Below are 12,121 nucleotides of genomic sequence, written 5' to 3' on the forward strand. Positions count from 1 at the left end.
CCACTGGCGTCAGGTGTGTTTGACGATGTGTGCAGTGGCGAGAATTCGTGCACTCTGCCAGTCAATGGCGGGCCGCGTTGGACATCGGGAACTTCATTGTAATATATCTACATATCATTATAAGACCAGCTCACCAGAATCATCCCCTGGATGGTTGTGGGGTGGGGGGGGCAAGGGCTGCCCTGCAGTTGAGGCGAGTTGTGGGGTGGGGGGTGCAAGGGCTGCCCTGCAGTTGATGGTAGTGCACAAGCACGTGTGGGGGGGTGGAAAGAAGTGACCATGCATTCGGGAAACCTTGTGTAAAGTGACTATTCCTCCGCAGATGAAACAGTTCCGGCACAGCCACATTGACGGGCTTCTAGCTTATCTGGCCACTCAAGCAACGCAGAGGCGTGAAAGTGCCACCAAATGCCCCAGAGATTTTGACCCCTCGGGCACAGATTGCAAACTAATGAACATCTGAGTGGACTGCAGAACAGTTGGATGCCTACGCATGTTGCACAATGTCCTTGCGAAAGCTGGCCATGGACCAGTTGCAATGTCCTCATTCAGGTTTGGACCAGTCTCCTCTTGGTTCAAGCTAACAGTGCAGCCTTGCAGTATGAGTTAGGAGAATGCCTATTCCTGAGCTGAGAGCACAGCATGCAGTCCAGTGGCCAAAGCTGCTGCTAATCAGTCAGGTGGAGTGGGGAGGAGTTAGTTGGGGTTTCGGGCAGTCATACAGTGCACTAAATTCCAAGCATCCAAGTGGTGGCCAGCACTCTCTGGGATGTGTTAAGGAGCCTTCAGACTTAACCAAGAGAGGTTCTTATGACACCCAGGCTAACCCATGCATCTCTCTCTTTCATTCTGCAGGAGGAGTACATCAGGAGCATGGAGCCTGGGGACCTAGCTGTATGCCTGATGGCATACAGAGAGCGATGAAGGAGAAGAGAGCTACCAAGGTGCCTGGCTGGGCAGAGGGCGGAGTAGTACCCTCAGGAAGAAGGGGAGGCTGGGGCTACTGCACATGCCGCTGAAGAGCCACAGCTGTCGCTGGTTGGTGCCTAGATAGACCCAGGGTCTATCAACGCTGCCTTTCATTTCCACAGATGACCGAGAACCAGCTTTGCCGAAGACTGCGCATGGCCAGGGAACTGGTCAATCACATCTGTCACCTGCTGCAAGATTTGGTGCCACAGAGATATGGAGGGCATCCACTGCCAGTGGCCGTGTAAGTGACCGTGGTGCTCAATTTTTATGTCAGTGGCTGCTTTTAGGGTTCCACAGGTACAGGGTGCCATCAACTGCACTTACTTCAATTGCACTATGTCAACTGCAAGGACTTCCACTTGCTGAATGTTCAGCTGGTATGCAGCCACCACAAATGCATCCTAAAGGTCTGAGCACAGTTTCCAGTGTCCACAACTCCTTTATTCTTAGACGGTCTCAGGTCCCTGACCTCTTCTAGGGTTCACAGAGGCTGCAGGGATGGCTCCTCGGGGATAAGGGTTACCCACAGAGGACTTGGCTGATGACACCCGTGTAGCGGCCTTAGACTGTAGCAGAGCAAAGTACAGCAAGGCTCATGCTGCAGCTCGCACCTTAGTGGAACAAACCATTGAGATGCTGAAAATGATGTTGCAGTGCCTTAACCACTCTGGTGAAGCCCTGCAATATAGTCCACAGAGGGTGTCATGCATAGTCGTCGCCTGCTGTGCTCTTTACAACCTGGCGCTGCGGCAGGGGGAGGAGCTGGCTGAGGAGGAGATTGAGGAGGTGCACATCTTCTCTGATGAGGATGTCAATGGGGATGAGGTGAGGAGGCCCTCAAAGGCGACGATGATGGCGATGAGGCCATCACACTGGCACTCTGTGACGCCTGACCTTGACATTCTGTCAGCAATGACAAGCACCATCGAGGTGCAGGCATCAGTAATGTGGCCAATGAGTGTGAAGCCAGACCATCAGTTTGGTCTAAAAGCTGTGCAAAGCACAGGGAAGAGGCCCTGGACTGAGGGCCTTTTATCTTGTGCCGAAACCAAGGTTTCACATCTGAGTGACACGAACATTACTTATCAGAATAAGGAGCCACAGGCAGGGAGACATTCTTGGGAGTTTGTTTACAATAATGAACACTATGTACAAATAATTAACACCCATGCTCAGGCTGTGCAACCACATCTTCTCAACCTTCCTAACCCTGCTGTTATGTCTGACATCCACAGCAGAGATGGAGGCAGCCTGCTGATTGCTATGCCCCGTCTGTGATGACTTCGATAGATGTCCTGTGTAGGGCTGAGACATGGAGGGCCTCGGCCTGCTTTCACAGTCCTGATAGGTGGCAGTGGCTGCCTCCTCAGCCTGCAGAGCTGGTGCTGCTGGGGTCACAGGAAGAGGGGATTCGGATGGGCCGGACACTCCCGGAGTCACCTCAGTGGATGGCCCCAGGGCTTGCACCTGCTGATCCTCCTCCCAGTGGATGCCAAGGGCCCCTTGCTAACTCCTTGAAGAGAAGGGGAAGCCGGAGTGAGATTGAGCTGCCCCACACCCCTCTCACATTAATACTACTGGAGGCCATCTATGGTGTCAGTGATGGAGTTCAGCTTGTGCAGCAGTACAGGACTCATATCCTGGACCAAGGTCTCCATGGTGGCTGCCATGCTACCAGTGTTAACCTGGGTGCACTGGGATACTGGTGCTATCACCTCAGACTGACGACGAACAGACTCCTTCATCATGCCTTGCAATCTGAGGAGCGCAGCGGACATCTCTTCCTGATGTTCCTGAGCTTGCCTTTGCAGTTCCAGCAACTGGGTTACGACTGAGTCCAGGGGCTCATCATCTGAGTTGGACTCAGCAGATTTTTGGCCTCCAGCTGTACTGAGTGTCAGAAACCTGGGAATCCCAGCCGCCACCTGCTATGGATCAGACAGTGTGATCTGCTCAACAGATTGAGAGCCCGAGGCTACTCTAGAACTAGGTCCCAATGAGTTTTGTGTCTCTGCGCTGGTCGAGGATGTGAGTAAGTGCTGTGACAGGTCATCAATGAGGATGCCTTCAGACTCTTTTTCCAAGGTGTCTTCGGGGCTTGATAGGAGGCCCTAGGTGAAGGATTCCCTCAGCTATGTCCCAGTTGTGCCTGCATAAGCAAGGTGAGATAATTAGTGCATGCCAGTGGCCTGTGAAACAGGACACATCACTCACAGCATGATTGCCTGATGGATGTTGCACTGCTGATTCTTACTTGCTAGGGCACCGCCGACCTCACCATCAGCACAGGAACGGCTCAGGTCTTCACCTGCCAGCTGGATAACTTGATTTTCAAAGGCGGGGGGAACCTTGACTTCAGGCATTCCTCCACCAGCCTGCGATGTCTCCCTCTTGTTGTGCATCAGCTTGGCCTACATGAATACTGATGGGGAGAATATAAGTGGGAGGCCTGCCAGGCCAGGTGTTAAGTATGCCTGGCATGTGTGGGTGGTGTGTAGTCCCATGGACTGCCTGAGGACCATGAAAGTGTGTGTGAGAGAGTGAATGGTGATGTCCCTTGAACTGGCAGTGAGTGGATGTGTGATGAGTTTGTGACTGTGAGAGTTGAGTGTGATGAGAAAAGTGACTTAACCTGGCGGAACAGAGAAGATCATTCATCGTCTTGCAACACTGGGTGGCTGTCCTCTTTTGCAGGACTTTGGCAATAACCACCGCTGCCACTGCCTCCCAAGTCAGATTGGTGATGTTGCTGCCCATCCTGTGGCCAGAGTGAGGGTAGAGGACATCATGGCAGGCCTCCAAGGCATCCAAAAAGTGCTTGTGGGACGCATCACTAAACTAGGGGTCCTGCAGTTTTCTTGCCTTGCAGCAGTCCTGGGCTGGAAGCACTGAGAGGTATGTGCGCCACTGCACTTTAAATATGGTGCCCAGTGTGAGGAAGCGACAAGGTGATGGCATGGCGGGCAAATGAGAGCCCGCCCGCCATCAAAACAGCATGTTCCCTGGGAATGCGTGATTAATAAGGCAGGATTGCGACGATACGGCCTGAAAAGCCACCATTGTGGCCGGCAGGTAAAACATTATTTTTCCTCCCGCCACCCCCTCCCACATCCGCACTTAGTGCAAATCTGGGATGATTCCACCCTAAACCGAACAAGTACATTCTCTTTGCATAGTGCAAACTGTTAAAGTTGTGGCATATTTCTATACATTAAGTTGTCAATGGAATATAGTAAGTGAGAAAAGGTAACAGAATTATTTGTAAAACCATTCCAAAAAACAAATGACCCAGACTGAGAAGGTGATCTTGGAATAAACGTTAAACACTGCCCTCTAATGAACAAAATACAAAAAACTGAGAGTCAATTTAGATTGTTTGCTAAATCTGTTATTCACCCTAATGATAACCATTTAAGCATTCAATTTCCTTACCTAAATTACAGAAATTTCCAGGAAATATGTCAACCTCAATCAATGTGAGTTTGTTTTTGAGAACATTTCCATTTGTATACTTTCATGTAACTTAAGTTCCATAGATGAGTGCATATGTCATTTCATGGCTGTAACCTGAATGATTGGTGTAAGTCTCTGTAGATCTTTGCTTCAATGTCATTAAGGTAGGTCCACAACAGGCATCTTTAGTCCTGAGCTTCTCATTTGACTTAAATTCAAGTATGGTCATTATCATCAAAATTCACTATGAAGAAAAACAATTTTATTTGTGTTAGGCCTCCTTGTGGCAATGGGTGATCATTGGTATTAACAGGGTGATAAGATTATCAATGCCACTTTGAGGCCATTAACAACCCACTCAGTGTTCTTCTAATATCTTCTTGATGGGGAGACTAGAACGAGAGGACACCCTGTAGTATAAGGGTCTGGCACGTAAAGCATGGGACTGAGTATAGTACTGGCCACACAATGATGTAAGAGAATAGATGAACTGCACATAGGGGTCAGTCTAGCGTTGGACAGAGACATGTGCACAAGCAAGCATGGAGACAGTTCCTAACTTGAGTGTTTTACTTTACATATCTACATATTTTTTATAGTTAATAAATACATACAGTTAACCTACTTGAGACTGTGAAGACTCCATTAAGACCAACCGAATGGCATCCAACACCCTACAACACACCATTTAAGAATTAGAGGCCTCCTTATTCAGATGGAGTTGAGGAGAAATCTTTCCTCTGAGGGTCATTAATACGTAGAATTTTCTTCCCCAGAAAGCACTGGAGGCTAGGTCATTGAAATTATTCAAGGCTGAGTTACATAGATTTTGATAAACAAAGGGAGTCAAGGGTTATGGGGTCGGACAGGAAAGTGGAGTTGAGACCATAACCAGATCAACCATGATCTTACTGAATGGTGAAGCAGGCTTGATGGGCCAAATGGCCTCCTATCTTCTTAATTTCCCTTCACTGTGCACAGATCATTTGATGCACTGCATGGTCCCTTTACCATTGCTGTTCAGCCTGTTTGTCCCTTGCACAGCGCATTCCCAATTTTTGCACGACCATGCACCCGCACAGCTTAGAGGTAATGTTGGTTTTGCTAACAGTTAAAATTGAGCTCTTGGTGTAAAGATTTACTGATTTTATAGCGTGGGCTGATTCTTCATTTGTGGAACTTGTGAACCAAAATTATTGAAAACTGTTTAGTTTATCTATGTCAGATGTTTAAAACATGTTATCCATAAATGGGGTACTACATGGGAATGGTGTTGAATATGGTTTTGTTCTGCATGTGAAGCAAACTCAATAATTTATGAAGTGATGAATGAATTATACATTGTGAGCTGCACAAGTGGAATAAAATCACATCCATTGTATCATTATCAGGTATAGGCAGCATCTGATCTATTTGCCAATCCAATCAACATTAATTTTGTCTTGCCTGCACTGGAAGTACTCAAAAATTGTGGTCAATTGTATTTTGTCTACAAGATCCTACTGTTCAGAATTGCTTTAAAATACACTCTGGACACCCAATGAATAGTGAATAATTTTAGATTTTGCTTACATTACAAGCAAGGATGACTTCATGATGAAAATGAAAAGGATAGATGTTTCTTTTTTTTCCAGTGCCTGTGGCATTTGAATTTTAGAGGCAGGTAGAAAATCACTCAGTTAATTATAACATTGTAGGTGCAAATGAACAGACGTTTGTACATCTTCGCTCGCATGGCATTGACACTGTAATGGCATAATTATTAGGCAAAGTAGTACAAGGCATATTGCTAGACATAATGGGGGGAGTCTTCCATTCTGGAGTTTGGTGGCAGGAGAGGAAGTGAGAGTGATTTCCCCCATGGGGAGGTGGGATGGCTGGGCCACCCATGATCTTGTGTTGTTTAGCTCATTACATATTCATGCACGCGAGCAGCACAGCAAATCTTGAGGCGGGGCGGGCAGGAAATCGCCATCATTGCCGTTACCTCACAGGGTCGAAGGTCCTGATGCCATATTTAAAGGGCATCCAGACAGCCATTCACTTATTGCAAGCCAGGTGCGTCAGTCTGGATGTCTGCAAGATTCTGCATCAACCAGAATGTCCCAGAGAAGACAATGTGTGGCACCATAGTTCAGCGATACCTCCATGCAGGCCATGCAGGAAAGGCAAGGGGTGCTGTTTCCCAGGGACGGCAGTAGGAGGCTCTCCCATCTTACCAGGACAGCCTGGATCGAAGTCGCAGCAGAGGTCAGCTCTTGTGTGGCCCATAGGAGAACAGCCCAACAGCGTTGGAAAAGGCTAAATGATTTGCTGCACTCTGTACACTAAGTGGCACAGTCTACTCACTAAAAATTGAGATTCACAAGGGCATCAGGCAGTATAAGTGGGCATAGGATTCTCAGACAGGAGTTTAGGTTTCAGAACTCAGCAGCAGATGGGACATGTGCACTGAATGTGTATATTATGGCACACAGGATGGTAAATGCCGAGCTACTCAAATCCCAGAGGGAAACTTGAAACAGTTGCCACAACTGTTTTGCAATTTGTATTTTATTTCAAGTTGAGTGCCCTAAATTTAGAAGAAATAAGACTATCATGACTTGAGATTTTTAGAAAACTGAATTAAACATTTATTAACAAAAGAAAAGATTTCAAGCACACGCATAGGTCTACAAATTACTACTTTAATAACTCCTAAAACCCTTAATTAATCTGGCTCCCAGTCACACCTCTGTTAAGGCAACAGTAAAAACAAATAGATTTAAACAGACCCAGGCAAAGTCACACAATACCCTGGACAGTGATATGCAAAGTGAGTTTTCTCAGCTTCGGTTCCTATAGACAGCAATTTGATGTACAGAGGCTTGAGGCTTTTCACACTTGTTAGATCTTAAAATACGTTCTCCTCTTACACATAGCCTCATCTCCTTTATACATGTTTCTCCCTTTTCAATGTAAATTCCATTGTTGCAATATGTCTATGCAACTTTACTTTTCTCATGATATAAATCTTTCATAGTACTCATATTATCAATAACCTTTGTGAAAAATAAACATACTGTTAGGTTTAATTTCTTTTAGCTAGGTGTAACATCCTACCATCTCTTTGAAATTCAAACTACTTTACTTTATCTAAAAATGCAAATTTTCCTCATACCTTATATTCTAAAATTTCAGCCATGTTTGTGTATATAGCATTTCAAACCTAGCTTCTTCTTGATAACTCAAAACCTCCAGACCAGCTGTCTCCAATTTGATTAAACCTCACCTCCCCCCAACACACACATCCACACAGAGAAACTATTCCAAACCACACTATTAACCCACCTTTACAATAAATCACAATGTTATGAAAATTATTATATTTTCATAACAGTGTGCCAGCCACTTCAAGCTCCCTATGTTCTATCAGTGGCAGGACATCCTGCTTGTTAATCACTTACTGAGGAGGGTGCAGTAGCTGGCAAAAGCATGCATGCTCCTAAACAGCTCAGGCAACCATATTATAATCAATCGTTCTGTCTGTCTGCAGTACGAGAATACACACAATCGTTGGGAGCAGACCAATACCGGCAGTGGCCTGCTGGATATTCGAATCCTCTTCCCATTCAAAGATGAGGCCACAGAACTAGCCGGGGAGGTGCAGGACTGTGCCTGTACTGATGGTGAGATAGGATTCTCCTAAGAAGCCGGTGAAGATGCCCCCAGTCTGCAGTTGTCAGATGCGCCGACAGAGTGAGACATTGTTTTAATAAGGGCGCTTACTTAGGCATCCATTAAATCTTTCTTCTCTCCATTCCAGGTACCACCAAGACAAGGAAGAGGCAAAGAAGGGAGACCACCAGCAGAACCAGCTCCAACCCCACCTCTGAGGATGATGCCTCAGAATCCTCAGAGGATGCACCATTACAGCGTTCACCTGCACCCTCCACCAGCACAGACATCTCTGTGGATGAACATTCTAGAGTAGGCTTGGGGTCACAATCTGGTGTCCACAGCTGACGGGGGAAGTGAAAGCTGATGTTTATGACGCTTGCAGGACTACTGCAGACTAGGCCCCTGCTCAAATCCATGCAGAAAACAAGCCTCTAGACTTAGCCATAGGAGATTTAATGAAGATCAGAGATTGACAGGGGAACATCAGGCAGAGGTACCAGAGGCCATATGCACACTGGATTGAAGGATGGAGGAGTCCATACACGTTCTGTCTTCTGTTGTGGCTCTGGCATGCGAGCGCTTAGCTGCCTCAATGGAAAAGTGGCCGCCTTGGAGCCTCAACTCCAGCAGAACACTCAGCGGCTGCTGGATCTGCGCTTGGACCTGCACTCCATCGCAGTAGCCATGGGTGCAGTGCAGCAGTGGCTAGCCAAAAGTGGTCCAAGTACCTTGGTCTCCATCCAGGTGCCCCTTCTCCGCAAGGAGTCAGGGAGGTGCCATCGCACACCCACTGGGAGAAGCGCCTGCAAGGCAACTTGGGAGCTTTATTCACTCCAAGGATGCCCTGCCACTTAACTTCCCCTCTGCTGCTCAACTTCCCCACTGATAGTGACCCGTTACCTCCAGTTGGTCAGGCTAAGGAGGATGCACTGGCACTTGTGCAGGAAACCCTTAGGCCTTAGGCTACCTGAGGATATTCACCAAAGTCATCACAGTCAACAAGGCATAGCAGTCAGTGGGCTGCCTCCATCTCAGCTGTGGATGTCAGGCTGCACCTAGACGTGGTAATAGGAAAAGAAAGACGGAGAAGTTTTCAAGGCACATATGGCATCGGTGTACAATCGTAGTCTATAGTTTTGGCACTTGTAAGTATATGTTCATTTGCACTGTTTCAAAGTGTCCTGGATTCTCATCTTGCTGCAAATTGCTTCAATGGTCATGGGCATTCAAGGGTGTGGATTTTGGTTCCCCAATCTGATAATGAACTCCTACACTTCTTTCACATTATCAACATTGTGATTACTCAATAATTCCACCTGCATGATTAAGCACTGGCCATCATTTGTGAGTGTGCAGCCTGGGCATGCATCATGCAATCCACTACTTCTGCTCACCATGTTTTTGACCTCTGAAAATGATATGTGCACAGGGTGTTCATTGAGGTCATTGCAGCTCCTGCTCCTCTTGGCCTGATTTGAGATGTGGATGGATGCAAGAAATTTTCAAGAGGAGTTAAACAGGCAATGTGAAGTGACACTTTAGGTACAGTTTCAGGGTTGAAAGAGTGAGGCTTGACACTGTGTTCTTAACAATAGAAAACCAGAGGCTTCCCCACATGTTAGGAGAATGCCATGTTGGGCATGTCCAGTCGTTACCAACTATTCTTGATGATTTGTAATTTTGAGCTACCATGCACGTGAATGCTGAAAGTAAGGAGGCAATAGGCAAGTTAACCTTGACTGCAAGAGGGATTGAGTGTAAGATTAAAGAGGTTTGTGTGCAGTTGACTAAAGCAGTTGTGAGACCTCACGGGGAGAATTATTTGGCCTGTTCATCTTCTTATCAAGGGCTAGAATAGACCTCACATAAAGGGATTGTAACCACTGCCCTCAAGACTCTTTAGAGAGAACATTGCCTTGGCATCATAGAAAGACTTAGGAAATGAGCCCTTGTCAGCCATGAGCATTTACTGGGGAGGATAGAGATTTGGAGTCAGGAGTTTGCTGCTGTCCACCACCTGTGTTTCTCAGAGGCATTCACCTCCCTCCCTCATTTCGTTGCTGCCCCCGACAGCAGCAGATGCCAAATTGCACTGAATGAATGGAAGTTCCAGACCTTAATGGGTTCTCGTCAGAATATGACCCATTAGTCATGGGGAAATACTGGTTTATTGGGCATTGGAACCTTGAGAGCAGAGCTCAGCTCAACCTGGTTCTCCATGAAGTAAGCTAATAATTAATAGGGTGCTCCTTTGCTCTGCCCAAAAAACAAGGGGCAAAATTTTGCCCTTGATGGGCAGGCTGGTGGGCAGCCAATCGCCACCGCCGAATTGGGCCCCGCTGCCATTTTAAGTGGGTGGGCCAATTAAGGCCTAAGCTATGCGCTTCCTGTGCGGGTGAGGGGTGATTCCCCAACTGCCAGAGTGCGCTCTTTCGCACATGTCCGCGAAAGAGTGCACATCTCCCTGAGGCAAAGTGCTGCCTCAGGGAGATCGCTGAAACTCTGTGAAACTCTAAAAATAGAAAAATTAAAAAATCATTAACATGTCCCCCTCATGTGAAAATGTCACACAAGATAGGACATGTTAGTGAAGAACACAAACTCTTTATTAAAAGGTTTTAAACCCGATATCAAACCTCATCCCGCCACTTGATGAGGTTTGTAAAAAAAAATCACTTACCCGCCTGCCCATTGGGCTTGTGCGCCAACCCGAAGTTCGCGCGGGCCCCTCAAAATCCTGGTCAATTGGAGAGTTAATGGCCTTAACAAGGCCTTTAATTAATGGCGGGCACACGTCCCACTGCATAGCGTGCCCACCGACCAAAATATTGCGATGCTGCGCACTGATGTCAGGACGTGCGCGACATTTTAAGCACTGGCATGCAGATTTCGCCATCCGCTCGCCAGCCAGAAGATTCTACCCAAGGTGTTAATCCTCCTACCCATTCTGAGGTCCCTCCCATATCGAATGCTTGCGAGGTTTTACAAACTGCAAAACAACCCTGAGATTTTCAGCATGGTGTGTGTGAGGTTTGCCAGCCTGTCAAGCACCTTCTACCCTCCCCCTCTTACCCCAAGTTTCCCCCATCCTCCTACACAATGACCACATGTCATTCCTCTCCCTCCTCTAGCCATTCACCTTGCCCCAATTACCCCAGACCCAATTATCATTTTTGTGGACATTCCTGCTCTCCCCTGTTCCCTTCACTGTTGACGTGCCCATGCCCGTCCTGAGCGAGGCCAGCTGTACCTGACTTTCCACAATGCACCCTCCCCCACCCCAAGACTATCCACTACCACCCACATAAGCCTAGCACTTCCACCTTACCTGATCCAACTCCCTCCTTTGACTGTCTGTACCCTCCTTCAAGCCCTTAGGAGCAAATTCTTGAACTCACAGACCACGCCCTTTCGACATGTCTCTCTATGATGCTTACTGTCCAGGGAGGCCTTCCACCACCCAACAATGGGACCAAGATATGTATGACCTGCTTATCCTCCTAAACAAGCCGCGGATAGTCTACCTTCCCCAAAACCCTTCTAACATGCCTGGGACAGTCTGGCTTCCTTCCCCAGACACCCTTCTAGCATGCCCTGTGCTGTCTAGCTTCCTTCCCCAGACATCCTCCTACCCTTCTCTGCTGGTCCCCCTCCCTTGTCTAGCCTCCACATCATCCTTCCCTGCTTGTTCTCCCTCCCATGTCCAGCCTCTGCTCCACCCTTCCCCACCAGTTCTCCCTCCCATGTCCAGCCTCTACTCCACATTTCCCCACTTAGCCTTTCTCCCCTGTCCAGTCTCCCCTCCACCCTTCACCACTGGTCCTCCCTCCCCTGTCCAGCCATTGTGCAGCTTGGCCTACCGACACCCATTCTCAATCAAGACGCTGACATTTCAGACGGATCCCCAAGAAGGCCAAGCAGCGCTACTCAATTCAAAGTCTTGGAAGAAGTCAACCTCACCAGGTGCACGCCACTTATATGTAGTTGTAAATGTGAACTAGCGGGGAATTTAATTTGGAGGGGGAACTAAATTCTG

The sequence above is a fragment of the Carcharodon carcharias genome, chromosome 14 (genome assembly GCF_017639515.1).
Source record: "Carcharodon carcharias isolate sCarCar2 chromosome 14, sCarCar2.pri, whole genome shotgun sequence".
Classification (NCBI taxonomy): Eukaryota; Metazoa; Chordata; class Chondrichthyes; order Lamniformes; family Lamnidae; genus Carcharodon; species Carcharodon carcharias.